The sequence below is a fragment of the Vulpes lagopus genome, chromosome 13, assembly GCF_018345385.1.
Source record: "Vulpes lagopus strain Blue_001 chromosome 13, ASM1834538v1, whole genome shotgun sequence".
NCBI classification, from domain to species: domain Eukaryota; kingdom Metazoa; phylum Chordata; class Mammalia; order Carnivora; family Canidae; genus Vulpes; species Vulpes lagopus.
The window spans coordinates 12568730-12584237 of NC_054836.1; the positions used below are offsets into that span (position 1 = coordinate 12568730).

Here is a 15508-nt window from a genome sequence, read left to right on the forward strand (position 1 = left end):
CAATTAACCTCATCTCTAAGAAGTATAATTTATAATTATATTATCACAATATCAACTTTTATTGATATTTATGTCTTATATCATATGGTTATAATCAAGCAGGTAGTTGGCAATACTGTTGAAGTTCATTCATTCAACAAATACATTCCAGGCACTGCACTGAGTTCCAGGCAAAGAACACTGAACAAATAGACATGATACTTTTCTTCAGAGTTTACTGTGAAGTTGATGGAGCTATGGGGGCAGAAGGAGATCACGATTTTTTTTTTAAAGGCTTCATCACCCAGTGTGAAGTCCAACCCAGGACTTGAACTAACAACCCTGAGATCAAGACCTGAGCTGAAATCAAGAGTCAGATGCTTAACCAACTGAGCCACCCAGGTGGATATTAACCAAAAAAATTTCATAAGACTTTGGCTTGATCATTTAATTTTAGATCGGGTAGAACCTATTCTAACCATACTCCCGATCATTATCTTCACAATGGGTTTATAATGCCATTGATTTACAAGGTTTCTGAAATTCTCAGTAATAGTATCACTCCTTAAAACTGGAACTTACTTGGGAGAAGTAATCATTACCTGGTTAAGCCCTTGTAGGGATGAGTTCATTTAATAATTTTTTATACATTACAAAGCCATTGAAGATTAAAGCCATGTGGAAAAAAATTAACTCAGCATCTCAGAATTTTGAGGGGGAATGATGGTAAGGCCATAAAATCAACCTCAATATTGAGCACCCATGAGCATAGCAAGGTGCCCATGAGTATAACCCATGGTTTGGGGTGTGGAGGGATGCAGCAGAAAAGCATCATCCAATGAATAGGAAGTAATGAGAGGCAGGTAGGATATTGGAATATACACTGGATTAAAAATCAGTTTCCTTGATTGAAGTTCTGGCTTTATTATTCATTTGCTGTATGACCTAGAGTAAGTCACGACTTTTCTTAGCCTTAGAAGCCTCATCTAGAAAATGTGGACAATAGAATTGTTTTTTTAACTCCAGTGGCTATGGTAAAAACTAGAAGTGAAAGCATTTGAAAACATGAAAGTGGGGCAGCCTGGGTGGCTCAGCGGTTTAGCTCCAGCCTGATCCTGGGGTCCCGGGATCAAGTCCCATGTCGGGCTCCCTGCATGGAGCCAGCTTCTCCCTCTGTCTCTGCCTCTCTCTCTCTCTCTCTCTCATAAATAAAATCTTTTTAAAAAAACCATGAAAGTGCTATTTGAAGGAAAAATGTTAATAATACAAATATTGGGATACCTGAAGAAGGCATCATGGACTTTATCGAATTAACACAGCTATTTCTGCAAGAGGGAACGTAATGGATGAGGTCAGCAGTTCTTATCCTATAATAACATAACAAGACACTTAAATGTTTCACTTTGCCTGAATGTTTTACTTTCTATGTAAACTAGCAGGGATACAAGGTACTCCTAGTGTAAAGTCACTCTTACTCACCTGCATTCCAATATCCTCCTTCAGCAGAAGAGAAAGGAACTGAGCACTGACAACAGACTTCAGAAGAGTTTTAGATACTCTGTAGAGAATGACAACCAGTGGCACATCATGTGACACGGGTCATAGGCAGAAAAAAAAGTTTGAGAAGCATTGGCCTAACTGAATTCACAGTGAGCCTTTCGTTTTTCTAACTCAGCAATTCTCTGATCTACATGTGTTCCTCGAACATCAGTTTAGGCAACCATGCCCTCGGAGTCAAGATACACAAAAGCCACTTTATTATTGGAGGAGTGAACTAAGAAACAAAACAATTCACTTGCACAGAAAAAAAAGGATTTGCACTTTCTTCTCTGCAAACCTGAAGTAAAGAATAACCACCTCTTATTACGTTCTAACCATTCCAACTAGTAAGAGCACGTTTATTCTGCAACTTTTAGAATCAAAATAACTATGCTTTAGGAAAAATAATGAATCATCAAAGTAAAGATTTGTGACTAATGCATAATTTTAATAAACATTTCCCTGAGAACTTTAATCCAACCCTTCTTTACAGGCTGAGATATTCTAATTTAAGCAGTATGGAATTTTTTAAATTTGCATATGCTACTACTAATTTGACACTACATCTAATTGAATTATCATGCCCTCAATGACTGAACCTACACTATCACATTAAACCAGAAAAGAGAAACAACTGCCTAGTTTAGCTTTTGACTCAATTGCTAAGATAATTCAAGCCATGTTTTGCCTAAAAAAATATAAACACTTCCCTGAAATCTTGAATTTATTTTACTAAATTCTGGCCTAAAAATAACGGCATGTCTTAACATCTCACATTTACATTTGTGAGGTATCTCCACCAGGAATCTTTCTTCCTTCCCTAAGTTGTCCTCACACCAGATCAGGCAAAAAGAAAGAAAGAAAAGAAAGAGAGAAAGAAAGAAAGAAAGAAAGAAAGAAAGAAAGAAAGAAAGAAAGAAAGAAAGAAAGAAAGAAAGAAAGAAAGAAAGAAAGAAAGAAAGAAAGAAAGAAAGAGAAAAGAAGAAAGAAAGAAAGAAAGAAAGAAAGAAAGAAAGAAAGAAAAGAAAGAAAGAAAGAAAGAAAGAAAGAAAGAAAGAAAGAAAGAAAGAAAAGAAAGGAAGGAAGGAAGGAAGGAAGGAGGGAGAAGAAGAAAGAAGAAAAAGAAGAAGAAGAAGAAGAAGAAGAAGAAGAAGAAGAAGAAGAAGAAAGAAGAAAGAAAGAAAGAAAGAAAGAAAGAAAGAAAGAAAGAAAAGAAAGAAGGAAGGAAGGAAGGAAGGAAGGAGGGAGAAGAAGAAAGAAGAAAAAGAAGAAGAAGAAGAAGAAGAAGAAGAAGAAGAAGAAGAAGAAGAAGAAGAAGAAAGAAGAAAGAAAGAAAGAAAGAAAGAAAGAAAGAAAGAAAAAGAAAGAAAGAAAGAAAGAAAGAAAGAAAGAAAGAAAGAAAGAAAGAAAGAAAGAAAGAAATTAATTCTTGGTTTTCCTTATGGAAAAGGATTCTTTATAGCTATAGTGTTTTTTACATATAAAAGTAGTTTCATTCATGAACCTGGAGAATTTCTTAAATATTGTTCGAACATCTGAAAGATTAAAGAAGGAAATATTCTTGGGGATGAAAGTTTTTTGTTTGTTTACTCTTATTTTTAATGAAAAGAACATTTCCAAAGTAGCAAGATAAAATAAATTTATTTTAATAAATTTATTGTGAATTAGAGTAAAATAACCTGAAATACAATATGGAGACATCACCCACAGTCATAAGGGATATGGTTGGAACATTACAAAAAATAAAGCTCCATATTGATTAAAAGCATTTCTCTGGCTATATGCTCCCCTACACCAAGAACTATATTGAACTAATCTATCTTGCACACCCAGCGTATAGCACATTGTCTGGCACAGAGTAGGCCCTCAATAAATATTTATCAGTAAATGAATTCCCAGAACAGAACCACCAAAGATATCTCATTGTGCAAGATTTATGCTTCAGGAGTCAACATTTACGTGCAAATTCCTTTTACATACTTAAAATGCACTTAATATTTATGGAACATCCTCCCAAACAGCTTCAAAGGCAAAATTGTGGGTGGAATACCTATCAATACAAGTAGTTTGCATAGTGATTTAGGATTTCTTCAAAAAGACACATATTTTTAGGCCCTAAGAATCTTAAATATTATGTATTGCTTTCAGATAAAGAATGATCCAGACACTGATATGATTAAGAACAGGTACTAGTGTTGATCTTGGCCCAAAAGTGTCACTCGGCCACAGCCTATATAAGACCAAAGAATGACTGCCTCGATAGGCAACGACAGACATTTTCCCTTCCATGGAAGGTCTATTCCTGTCACCGCCCTTTCGAGTCAAAAATTTGATGAGGGGCTGGAATGCTATCTCTAGTATAGAAAAGGTTTAAGAGGAAAACACTGAGATTACTCCAAGTCAGTTGCTGTTGACTGGCTAACCCAACTGCCAATCCCATTCACCCTCTTTCTTAATGCTCACACTAAAGAGGCTGAAAAACTAGTTACACACTTTGCCAATGTAATTTATAGCTATAGACAGTCATATATGAACAGGTCTGACCAGTTAGATATTATGGTGTGTGGTTGTGAGAAAGATTGTGCATTCCTGATACACAGGGCAAACATAGCTTACACTGCTCTTTTTCCTGCCTTCTGAGTGAGTGATGTGATAGCTAGAACAGGAGCAGCAATATTGCAGCATGAAGGAAAACACAGAGGTGCTTAGTCTTGATATGTAAAAATAAACTGGAAAACCACTGTTTACTTAAGTCATAGTTAGCTGGACTATGTGTCATTTGCAACCAAATTGCAACCCATTGCAGCCTAACTAATGTGCTCCTTCTCATACATGTGTGTTGCAAAGTTTAGTCTTGAAGCAGAGCCCTTGCAAACAGCAGTCTCTTACTTCAGTCATTATATTCAAAGGTCATTTGAACCCAAGGTTTTTATCATGAGTCACAACATATAGTGACCTCTTCTACTAGTTCATTTTTTCCTGAAAGGCCTCTCTTATACATTCCATCATGTTGTATGTTTAGTGATTTGTTGACATTTCTACTCACCATTATCAGAAGAGAAATTTCAGGGCCCAACCTTATCTGCTCAGTATCCTAGGTCCTTGGAATAGCCATTGACTCTTGATTTCCTACTCAAGTTGTGATAAGGCCCCACCTCTGGCTCAGCACTGGGTACTCACCTCTCCCTGTGCTCCTCCCTCTCTGCACTCTCTCTCAAATAAATAAATAAAATCTTTTTTAAAAGACCTAGAACTAAAATAGTTTTCTTGTTATAAGAATTAAAAATTGAGACAAAACCCTGAGGAAGATCTTCTAACCATTTATTCTTCTGTTCATCGGATGCCTATGGAACTCAGCAACATGTCAGGCAGCTTTAGGCACTTGAGATGCATAAGGTTAGCAAAAACACCCTCTCCCCTCAAAAAGTGGGCAAGCCAGATTAGTAATTAATGAACCAGATTAACTATTTAAAACTTCTCCTACACAAAAATTTGGGAATGCATGCTAAATGCACAACTCAATTTACACAAGTATAAAAACATAAGGCAATATGATCTTTTAATCTTTAAAGGTTCATTCATTCACTCAAAAAAAGTTTATTGACCAAGTTTTCTCCTCCTAGTCCCCACACCTCTGTACACACTCATCATTTCCACAAGAATCAGGATATAATGATAAACATAACCATAGTGCCTACCCTCATGAGACTTCCAGTCTAATGGGGAAGAAAAAGAGTTCAATTTCTTGTGATGAGTATTTTCAAAGCATCTACTAATTTTATTAATATTTCTTTTCATTAAGATATATTTAATGAGGGCAGCCCGGATGGCTCAGCAGTTTAGCGCCGCCTTCAGCCCAGGGCCTGATCCTGGAGACCTCAGGATCCAGTCGCAGGTCGGGCTCCCTGCGTGGAGCCTGCTTCTCCCTCTGCCTGTGTGTGTGTGTGTGTGTGTGTGTGTGTGTGTGTGTGTGTCCCATGAATAAATAAATAAAATCTTTATAAAAAAAAGCTATATTTAATGATTGAAAAATCTTAAAATCTTTTCAAAAAGGTATTTGTAGATGAGAGATATTTTAATATTTGAACATTAAGGCTTAGAACCAACCTTAATCAGCTGTTAATTGTACAGAACAAAAATATACAGAACAAAAACCAAACACATGGTAAATATTCAAGGGCTATTTTCTTTTCTTTGTGAGAATCAGGGGGAAAATGCAAAAGAATCTAAGGTACTGATGAGAACATTTATATACCTAATAAGTGAGGCTCAACAAGCACCACAAAAACAATTTTATTTTTTTTCTCACCATTGCTCAGGCATATCTTGCCTGTGGGGCTTTTCCTCTCTTATCCCCTTGGATGTAATTCAAGACTGATACCTTGCCTTTCAAATTGTTCCCATTCAAATATTTCTCTCTTCATATTAGTATAAAACAAAACAAATGCATGTGGAATGGGGGGGTGCAACGCAGAGTAATAATCAAAATTCCAAAGTCTGTCTGAGTTAAAAGTTTTTCCCTCCCCCATGTGGGGAAGGCAGTAGGGAGAGGCCAGCAATGAACCTGGAATGTCTCTTCTCTGTTCAGCCAGCTTCTCATCTCATCCTCCCTCTACTGCAAGCAGGAGTTGGAGCTTTTGATCCCTCTGAGTTGAAGACGTCTGAGATGGAAGGTAGGAGAGGACAAGAAAAGCCCTATTTGACCAGTACTGATCTGGCATTGCTTTTTCCACACTTAGCAGGTGTTCAAAGTTGACTTTTCTAAGCCCAATTTAATCAGTTATTTGAAGACTCTCAGACTCTGGGGAATCTCTCTTTGCAGAATCTGAGTTGATTCTGGTGAGGTTTTCATGACTGAGCACTTAAAACCTACTAGAGGCCCCTGTTGTCTGCACTTCACCTTCCATCTTCTCCTAGCCAGCCCCGCTCCCCACCCAGATTGACTAATTACAAAAAGGCAACCTCCCACCTGGTTGATGCAGCCTTGCAAAGGAACACTGGATGAATACTAGGTGCCTCTGTGTAGAGCACAACCTGCACAGTTGCATTACCACAGCCGTGTGTCCCCCACAGACTGTGTACTGGGGATTCAATATTTCTCCTCCAAGCACTTCTGGTTAGGATCTAAGAAAACACATCTCCCAATCTGTGCTCACTCTCCCCACACACAACGCATAGAAAACCAACCCTTTATACTTGTGTAGGTGGGAGCAATTGCCCATTAAGTTCAGCCCTCTTTTCTTTGGGCCCTCTGGGACACAGATCTACACAGAGCCTCTTACGAGTTATTTTTTTCTTCTGTGAAATACAAAGCAGTCTACTACACAACCCTAAGTCCAGGGAATACAGCAATGGCTTCCTTATAGCAGCAGCACCCTGAGTAAAAGTTGACATGAGGGAAAGCACTTTCCCCAATCCTCTACATGCATATTTAGAGCACATCAAAAACTCTCTAAATTCCAATTTCCTTCCTCTCTCAGCTTCTTGGACTTCAACTCTTTCATAATACCTATGGTTTAAATATACTCCACTCGTGGAGCGCCAGAGTGGCTTAGTTGGTTAAGCACCTCACTCTCGATATCAGCTCAGGTCATGATCTCAGGGTCTTAAGATCGAACCCCACATCGGGCTCTGCACTCAGGAGGAAGTCTGTTTAAGATCCTCTCTCCTTCTGACCCCTCACCCTCATACACTCTCGCTTTCTCTCAAATAAATAAGTAAATCTTAAAAAAAAAAAAAAAAAAAAGATACTCCACTCATCCAGCACAGGTGGTCTAACAACTCTTGCTTGGGAATATGGAATACTTGGCACCTCCTGTCTTGCATCTTCCATTAAAATCAAGACTAAAATATTTTCATTTTTATATTGTGTAATAGTAATTAGAATCTGAATTTGAATTTGTAGATGATCCAAGGGGGAAACATATTTTAAAAGAAGCTGAAAAATAAGTGAGGCTTAGGTATAAGAAAATAAAATATAAATTTTAATATTTTACATGTATATTATATACTTATGGAGACATAGGTATTAGGCTTCCAGAATTGACTGGTCCTATTCGAGAAAAAGAGTTATATGGAGGAACTTAACAATCACATGGCAGATGGAGTAACTGAAGGCTGAAACAAGAGTTTTCAGCCAGATAATTAGAGGGTGTAGGTAGCCATATAATTTAATGCCAAAAAAAAAAAACTGACACTTTTGAAAAATAAAGTGAGCTCCGAGAATACAACTGGACAATAGTTGTAAACCAGAAATGTCCCAAACAAACTGGACACCTGATCACTTTATATGTAATGTTCAAAATAACTGCACTCTGTGGACTGGTAGTTAGAAACCAGCAATGAAATTGATTTCTAGATTGAGCCAATGGAGATTGGCTCCAAAGGGAATGCTAATGAGAGTGAACTCTGGATCAGAATGAAAACATGGAAGGCATTTTATTCGTAATTAATGATGACAGCACATCAACTCTCAATGTTATTTCTGAATGAAAGATGGTATCCTGAACAGGCCATATCATAAAGGCATTATACCAGAAGACAGGGCATTAACTATAAAGTGTCCTAAGAAGAAATATCATTCAAATAAATATAGATGGACTGGTAAAAATTAATCAAAGTCATATAAAATATGAATGAGAAAGAGTGATCTACGTGTCTAAACATGTGCTTGTCTTGAAAAGCCTGGATAACAATAAACATGCAATTTAAAAGTGGGGAGTAGAATTGTTTAGAAATTGAGCCCAGTTAGAATATTGAGGGAGGGTGAGGAGAAAGGGAAAGGTCATTTCCTAATTTGCATGCTTTTTAGCCAGAGGTTGTTATTTAGTTCTATCCCTTGAGGCTTTTAAAAGGACCTTGAAAACATGCACGTGTGCACGCATGCGTGCACGTGCTCACACGTACACACACTAACATTAAAAGTTAAAACCATGTTCTCAATGATAAATTTAAATTAAATGTTATATGTGGCACAACAATGAAAATACCACTGGTTAGCTATAAACTAGAGACTAATAGTTATAGCTGATACCTGCATACTGCCTACATGGTACTTATTAACCCTCAAAATAACTCTGAGACAAGCAATTATTATTCCCATTTTATAGGTGATCAAATCAAGTTAAAGTGAAGTTAAGAACCTCACCATAGGTCACACAGCTAGAAAGGGATGGCAATTAAGGATTCAAATTCAGGTAATATGCTTTCACCAGCCTGAAATGTCTTTACATTCATCATTTCTGTGTGTATGTGTCAGGGGAAAAAGAGAAAAGTGTCCCATAAGGCCAGATCCGAGTACAGATGAATAATTTGCTTCAGTATTTCAGACTCTGCACATCACCAACTCTAATATGTTAAGTAGCCTATATGCAGCTAAGGCCATATGCAGTGCAGCCTGCACACCAGTGCTTTCTTTTGTGCAAACACAGCTACTTTTATTTTTAATGAATGAAAACATCAGATCTCTTCGACTTCTCCCTATCTCAGCTGATTCTGATAGTCTTCAAAAGGCAAAAAAAAAAAAAAAAAGGTACCTTGTGGAACATTCTGGAAGGAACGGAAAGCTGCCAACATGGCTTCATGCATATCTGAAGCATTGCAGTGAATAGATCCTTATGCTCTCCTTTGTCCTGTCACTGCTCCTTAATGTGCGCTGGTCTATTGGACAGACATTGTGAAAATTCTCTCTTACAAAAGTGTAATGCGTTTTTGGTACATGTTAGATAATAACAATGAAACACAAAGAGAAGGATGATTTTGCTGTTATTTTGGCACTGCTGTTGCATTCCAGAAAGAATGGTTTTGGAAGACGAACTTCTAGCATTTTTAGAGTTTCACTATTTAATAACATTGTAATTTTAATATACTCCAGTTTCTAGTTTTAGTGGTGTTCACAATGGAATATGTAAGTACACGTGTCTTCTAAATATTGTCAGCTCTCTGAAAGAATCAGTAGTAAAATTATTTCTAGGTTACAAAAGCAGGCAGTTGTTAAACAACTTAACATTAAATATTAACGAATAAATGTAGCATTGAAGCATTGAGTTTAATTGTCTCCGGCTCTATATAACTCAGTCCTTGTTTAAGGATACAAAGTTAGTGTATCAGGGGGGGAAAATTAATGGCAGCGAATTTTCGATTCTGAAATTAAGCACAATGTGTTTCTAAACATAGCGAGATCCCTGGAATTTTACCTTTAGGATTGTATCTGTAGCTCGGAGCTTATTATAGCTATTTCCGTGTGGCTTTTTCTCTTTTGTGCCTACGTCACCGGTTTAAGGTTTTTATTTATTTATTTAATTTCAAGAAGAAAGAAGAGGTTCTGTAGAGAGCAGTGCCTATGTGTGCCAACCCCCAGGAGGGCTAGAGGAGGGCTAATGTGGGAGCGGAGGGGTAGGGGTCGCCGCCAGGGAGCTGTGTGGGAGCGCAGGAGGACCAGAAGGAAGGTACTTTAGCACTCCCCTCCAATCTTAATTCCACCCAAGAAATTTAGGAGAATGCGAAAAAGCAGCAGCCCAGCATCCTTGAGGGGGCGTGGCTTCCCTCCAGGGGCTGCCCAATCGCATTCCTTCAGAGGGAGCTCTCCCAAGAAGATTGATGGGGGTTGCTAGGAAACGGGAGCGTCTCCCTCCCGCCTGACCCAGAGACTGTTCTGCCCCAGCCCTCTCCAGGGGCTCGCCCCGTGCAGTTGGGCGGTGCGTGGGGCAGCGCGGCACCCCCGGCTCTCCGCCTCGCTCGCCCCCTCTCAGCTCCCGCTCTCCCTCTCTCCTCCAGCGTGCGGCCAGCCCGTGGCACGGGGATCGCTGGAGAGTTCTTTCAGGGCCATTAGTCCCTGCTCTCCCGCAGGCAGGAGCGAGCTGGAGCGGAGCTTCAAAGTTGGAGCCGCAGATCTTCCTGCCGCCCCACGCCCCTGCGCCCCACCCCTCGGCAATTCCCCCACCTTCGCGTGTCCTGCCTAAGGATTTCCAACAGCGCGAGGCGGAGCAGCTCGCCAAGCCGCCCCGGCTCGCGTACAGTGATCCTCTCGGCCAGGTCCCCGGGCTCCCTGAAGACTCCGCAGAGACACCCCTGTAACGGGAGGGGGAGGAGAGGGGAAGGGCGAACGAGGAGAGGGAGAGAGTGCCAGAAGGCCCGGGCCTCCGCCGAGGGTCCCAATTAGATGCTACGGTTTGAGCCTGGCCAAGGTGAAGGAAAGTTGCTTTCCGCGCCTGGGAAGTGGGTTTGCCTGTCAAGCCGAGGGGGGCTCGGCTGGGAAACGCTGTCCTACCCTCCGCCGGAGACCCCGGGGCTCCCCCTTCCCAGCCCCCGCCCTCCCTTCCCCCCGCCCCCCCTCTGCCCACTCCCCTCCGACTCGGGGGCCTGGATGCTCCGCCGCCGGGCAGTGGTCCAGCGCGCGGCCGGGAGCGGGCGGGGGCAGGGGGCACGGTGACAGGAGGCGGCGCGCACAAGTTGGCCCTTTCGGGGGCAAAGTAAGTTCTTCCTCGGATCTGGAAAGGACGAAGCCGGCAAGCTACCTCTTTTGTGTCGGATGAGGAGCACCAAGCATGAGCCAGAGCCCGGGTGCAGGCTCAGCCGCCGCCGCCGCCGCCACCGCGGCCAGCTCCAGTCCCTGCCAGGAGTTGTCGGTGCGAGGTAAGGGGCCCCGAGGAGGACGCGGCCCTCCGGAGGGCGCCCGGCGAGGGTGCCGCGTGGGGCAGAAGTTGAGGCAGAGCCCAGACCGGTCCCTACAGCGCTGCCGGGGGTGGGGCGGGAGGGGGCCAGAGGCGAGGTGGGTGTGCGTGAGTGAGAGCCGGTGTGTGTGCGCGCGCGTCCGTGTCTCCGGGAGGGAGGCAGGTCTCAGGGCGCAGTCCCGCCATCGGGGTGCGGGGTGCGGGGTGCGGGGTGCGGTGCGCGGTGCGAGAGGCGGAGGGGCTAGCTGGCGCCCCCAGACCCCGAGAGGCCAGTGCCGCCAGCCAACCACCTCTAGCCTCGCTCCGGGCTCGGGATTCGCTTCCACTCGGGGCTCCTGGGGCTTTGTGCGCAGGCGGTCTGCGGTGATGCGCTGCCGCCCCGGCGCTCCGCGGGTGTGCAGGTTGCGCCCGGAGGCAGGCGGCGGCCAGCGGACCCGGCGGGCGGGACTCCGCAGCCCGGAGCGGCCGGGGGCTCGCTCTGCCGCCGGCGCGCCTGGGACGCAGCCCTAACCCCATGCCCCGAGCTCTGGGGGGCTGGAGCGAAACATCGAAAAGCCAGACCCGGAGCCCATCTCTTCATCGATCTTGTTCCATTTTCCTATCTGACAGTGAGGTAACTCAGAGAGGGCGGGAGATTCGCGATCCAGAAATAGACTAGGTGATACACCCAATAAGCTTGTGTCTTAAGGATTTCATTTACGATCCCTTCTAGTTCCTTCCCTGCGCTAAAACAAACGCGGAGGACTCCCTAGGGTAGAATACTTTTAGGTATCTCAAGGGGACATGCCTCTGCCTTTTAAGTGTTTCGAAGCATTGTAAATTCTGATTAGGAAATAATAAAACTGTACGCTTTAAATGATCGGTGGTCAAGTGGTCGGCTAATTTGCTGATAAAATATTTCAACTGTTACACGAATAAGATGTGCTTAAGGTTAAATAATAGTGATAATGACTTAATGGGTCTATGCAGAGTTGGGGTGAAAGAGAGTTGAGGGTGATGAGTTAAGGATCCCGGCCATAGTGCATTCCTTTGATTTTTCTCTGCTTAATTTTATTTGTGCTTCCTACTCTTAGCACTGTTTAGTAGAGCTATATCGTGTTTCTCTAGGGAAAAAAAATTAAGCATCGATCTGGAAAGAAACATTATTCATTTACCTAAATCTAAGTCAGCCTCGGTTTATCTGATCACATATTTTAAGGCTGCTACTGGAACTCTAATTGTTTTTGTAAATATATTTAATATAGGCATAAAACACCTCAACTCCTACTACACTAAACTCCCGTGGACTATATACAGTTCCTACCCAAAGATGGTTTAGGACATTCTATTAGTTGATTCTGTAGTGTTATGCATTTTTGAGCTCAAAACAGCTCAACAGAATTTGAATAGATTCTGGAAGCTATTGCACACCGAACCTTAATAAAGTGGTATTTTTCCCTATCACAGTGACATTGTCTTGGATTTATAAATATCTTTCATACCTGTAGGTTTTAGCTGTCCATCCTTTCAGGTTCTGATCACCCAGCAGGAGTACATGGTATATTTTGGATGATAGGCATGCCCTAAGGCTATTTTGATTTATAGTCAGAGTAACACAGGTGCTAAGGATGGAAACTGAGGAAAAGGAGTCTTGAAACTTATGTTTTCACAAATAAAACAATGAAAATTCCAGAATGCCTTTATTCATTGGGCTAAAAAGACGGATACATGATAAGAGTATCTCCTAGTACTGTTGAGTGACCACCGACTCCCACAAAATACCTAGGTATAAAGCCTCCTGTTCTGTGAGCCAGATCATTGACGATGAAATGTGAAACCTAACTCATGAAAAATTATGCCAACACAAAGAATAGGTTAAATTTGAGGATTTAGGGGAAAGAGGCGTCTTTCTATTTAAATTGAATGGTATTTTTCACACTTTAGGAATACATGATCAATAAGTTGAGAAAATGTATGGAAAGCTACATAAACAGAAAATTTTATAAATAATGAAAATATATTCCATGATCTACTCACTTGTATTTGATGGGTCTTTCTAAGAAGTTGTGGTGTACACAGGGAAAGAAATGAGTATAAATCAGATGATTTACCCCACAATTACTAAACATATCAAACTGATAAGCCCATCTCCGATTTTGTTACTGCAATTTAATTTGGTAATTTGAATAAATGCAAAGATAGCATAAAGTGAGGGTCTTTATTTTTAATTACATTTAAACTAGTATTTTTGAGTGAAAACATTAAGATAATTGTCAGAAGGTCACCTCACCTGTCTCACTTCACTACTTCATGATAGGTAATCAACCAGAATCACACAAGATTGAGGATGGTCCTATTTTGAAAGACTCCCAATAATAACAGTTTTACAATTTACCTAGGTAACTTTTCCTCTTTCTTATTTCATGTCAAACTTTTTTTTTTCGAATCAAAACATTTTGTCTTTCTTGTCTAGTCCTCTTATTGATGTCAGTCACAAAATGGTACATGATTTTTTTTTCCAGGGTCCTAGCTACCTCCTGCCAAAATATAGCCCATTGGCTCAAGATGAAATGTTTCAATTTGTTCTTCTGCACTCAACATCATCCCAAGATAGCATTAAATAAAAGAAGTGAAAATTAGTACCTAATTTCCATTGAAAACCAGAAGGACAGGATGCGTTTATGCATGGTGAAATATGGCCAGAGTTCCAGGGTGAGAATTGTCTCCTCCAAGGATTACTCCCAAAAAAAGGAATAGTAAAGTACTTGTAGTTATCTGGCTTTGCTATTTTACGCAGAGTTTATTGTACATTTTCATCTCTTCTGAGATTCTGCTAAATGCATCCAATTCTGTATTGGATGAATTTGTTGAAACTGTTCCCAAGAAGTAGCATAAAATTATAGAAGATTATCTACCAAGACTGAACACATAAAATGAGTACAATCATAGTAATCACAGAAACAGTAGAAACTATTAGGTCATTCCCCTCCTTCCACTTCTAATGTAGGCTTGGTCCCCATAGCATACTGTATTTTGGAGTATTTCAGTCCAGTCTGGTTTTAAATGGCTCAAGTAATGACTTCTTCTAGTTCCTTTGAAAGACTATTTCACAGTCTAATAGTTCTCCCTGTTATGAACTTTTGTTGTGATATTCAGCCTAATTTTCCCGTGGTTCTATTTTATCTTGTTACTTACTCCCTATTATAACCCCACTGGATCAGTCCATTCTCTTGCCTGATTTGGACTCTTCATACAGGACTTGTAGAATACAAAAGCTTTCTGCAGTTACAGGAGAGAATTCAAAGGAGACAGCTCTATATCTGGACATCTTTTCTAAATATTTAAGACACATCTTTCAGGTCATTGGTATGTATATGTATGACTATATGTTCCTAATTATTTTACTAATGGAAGTGTGAGGAAATTTTTCATCTCTGACATTAATGACCTGTGTGAATATTGAGATGGTCCTTTCTAAGTAATGTTCTATGCGAATGCACATTTATGAGGCATTTTCATTGCAAATTCAATGTCAACAGAACCCTGTCAACGCCCACACTACAAGGGAATTCTGTGACATTCTGGTCTGATGCTCTACGAAGCCTCAGAAGCTGTTGTCATGTAAATTCTACTATTGAAATCAAAGTGATTTCCATAATTAATAGAATGTGCTAGGAATCTAATAGTGGATATAGTTTAGATGCGTACGTGAACATGATATACATAGTAATTCTCTTAGAATACAGTAGCCCCTTCATACAAAACACAATCTGAAAAGCCAGTATAATTAAGCTCAAATTCATCACTGTGCTGTATCATGAAAAGTAAACTCAAATCATGCATATATCTATGTGGAATATATTTAGATGTATATGGAGGTACCATATGTGAAGGTTACTTTAAAAATAGAAAAGCCTGAAATAACTACAGGAGAGAAAGAGATCTTTATTTTGTTCACTTAAAATCTAGTTCCAAGACATCCATGTGTAGGCTTCTTTTAAGATTCTGAAGCCAGTATCTTGGTAGACTCACCATCCCACTCAATTGTTTCTCCAAGTCACAGGCACTGAAATGCAAGTTCTGCTAGACAGTAGAGGAGTAAATGATATAATCAGGAAATAAGTTTGTAGGTTACACTTGGCAACTTCAGATGCCAAAATATAGGTCTAGGAGTAAGGTGAATCAGCAGCCAAACACAGAAATTTAGTGCTGTCTTCTTCACTGCATGGTGAGCACTAGATTGTACATGGAAAAACATTCATGTGGCTTAAGTTAAGGAAATAGTGAGGAGAAGTGACATTCTGAAACAGACTATATCTTTCAGGGAGTAAAATCAGAGT

At 40.8% G+C, this 15508-nt stretch overlaps 1 protein-coding gene across 1 annotated transcript in view; it reads left to right on the forward strand.

The window, feature by feature from the left end:
• The first annotated feature begins 10946 nt into the window (after nucleotides 1-10946).
• GRM3 (glutamate metabotropic receptor 3) overlaps nucleotides 10947-15508 on the forward strand; it is a 207147-nt gene continuing 202585 nt past the window's right edge. The window contains exon 1 of the mRNA XM_041727323.1: nucleotides 10947-11151. The gene's annotated coding sequence lies outside the window, so the exon portion shown is untranslated. The remainder of the gene's footprint in view (nucleotides 11152-15508) is intronic.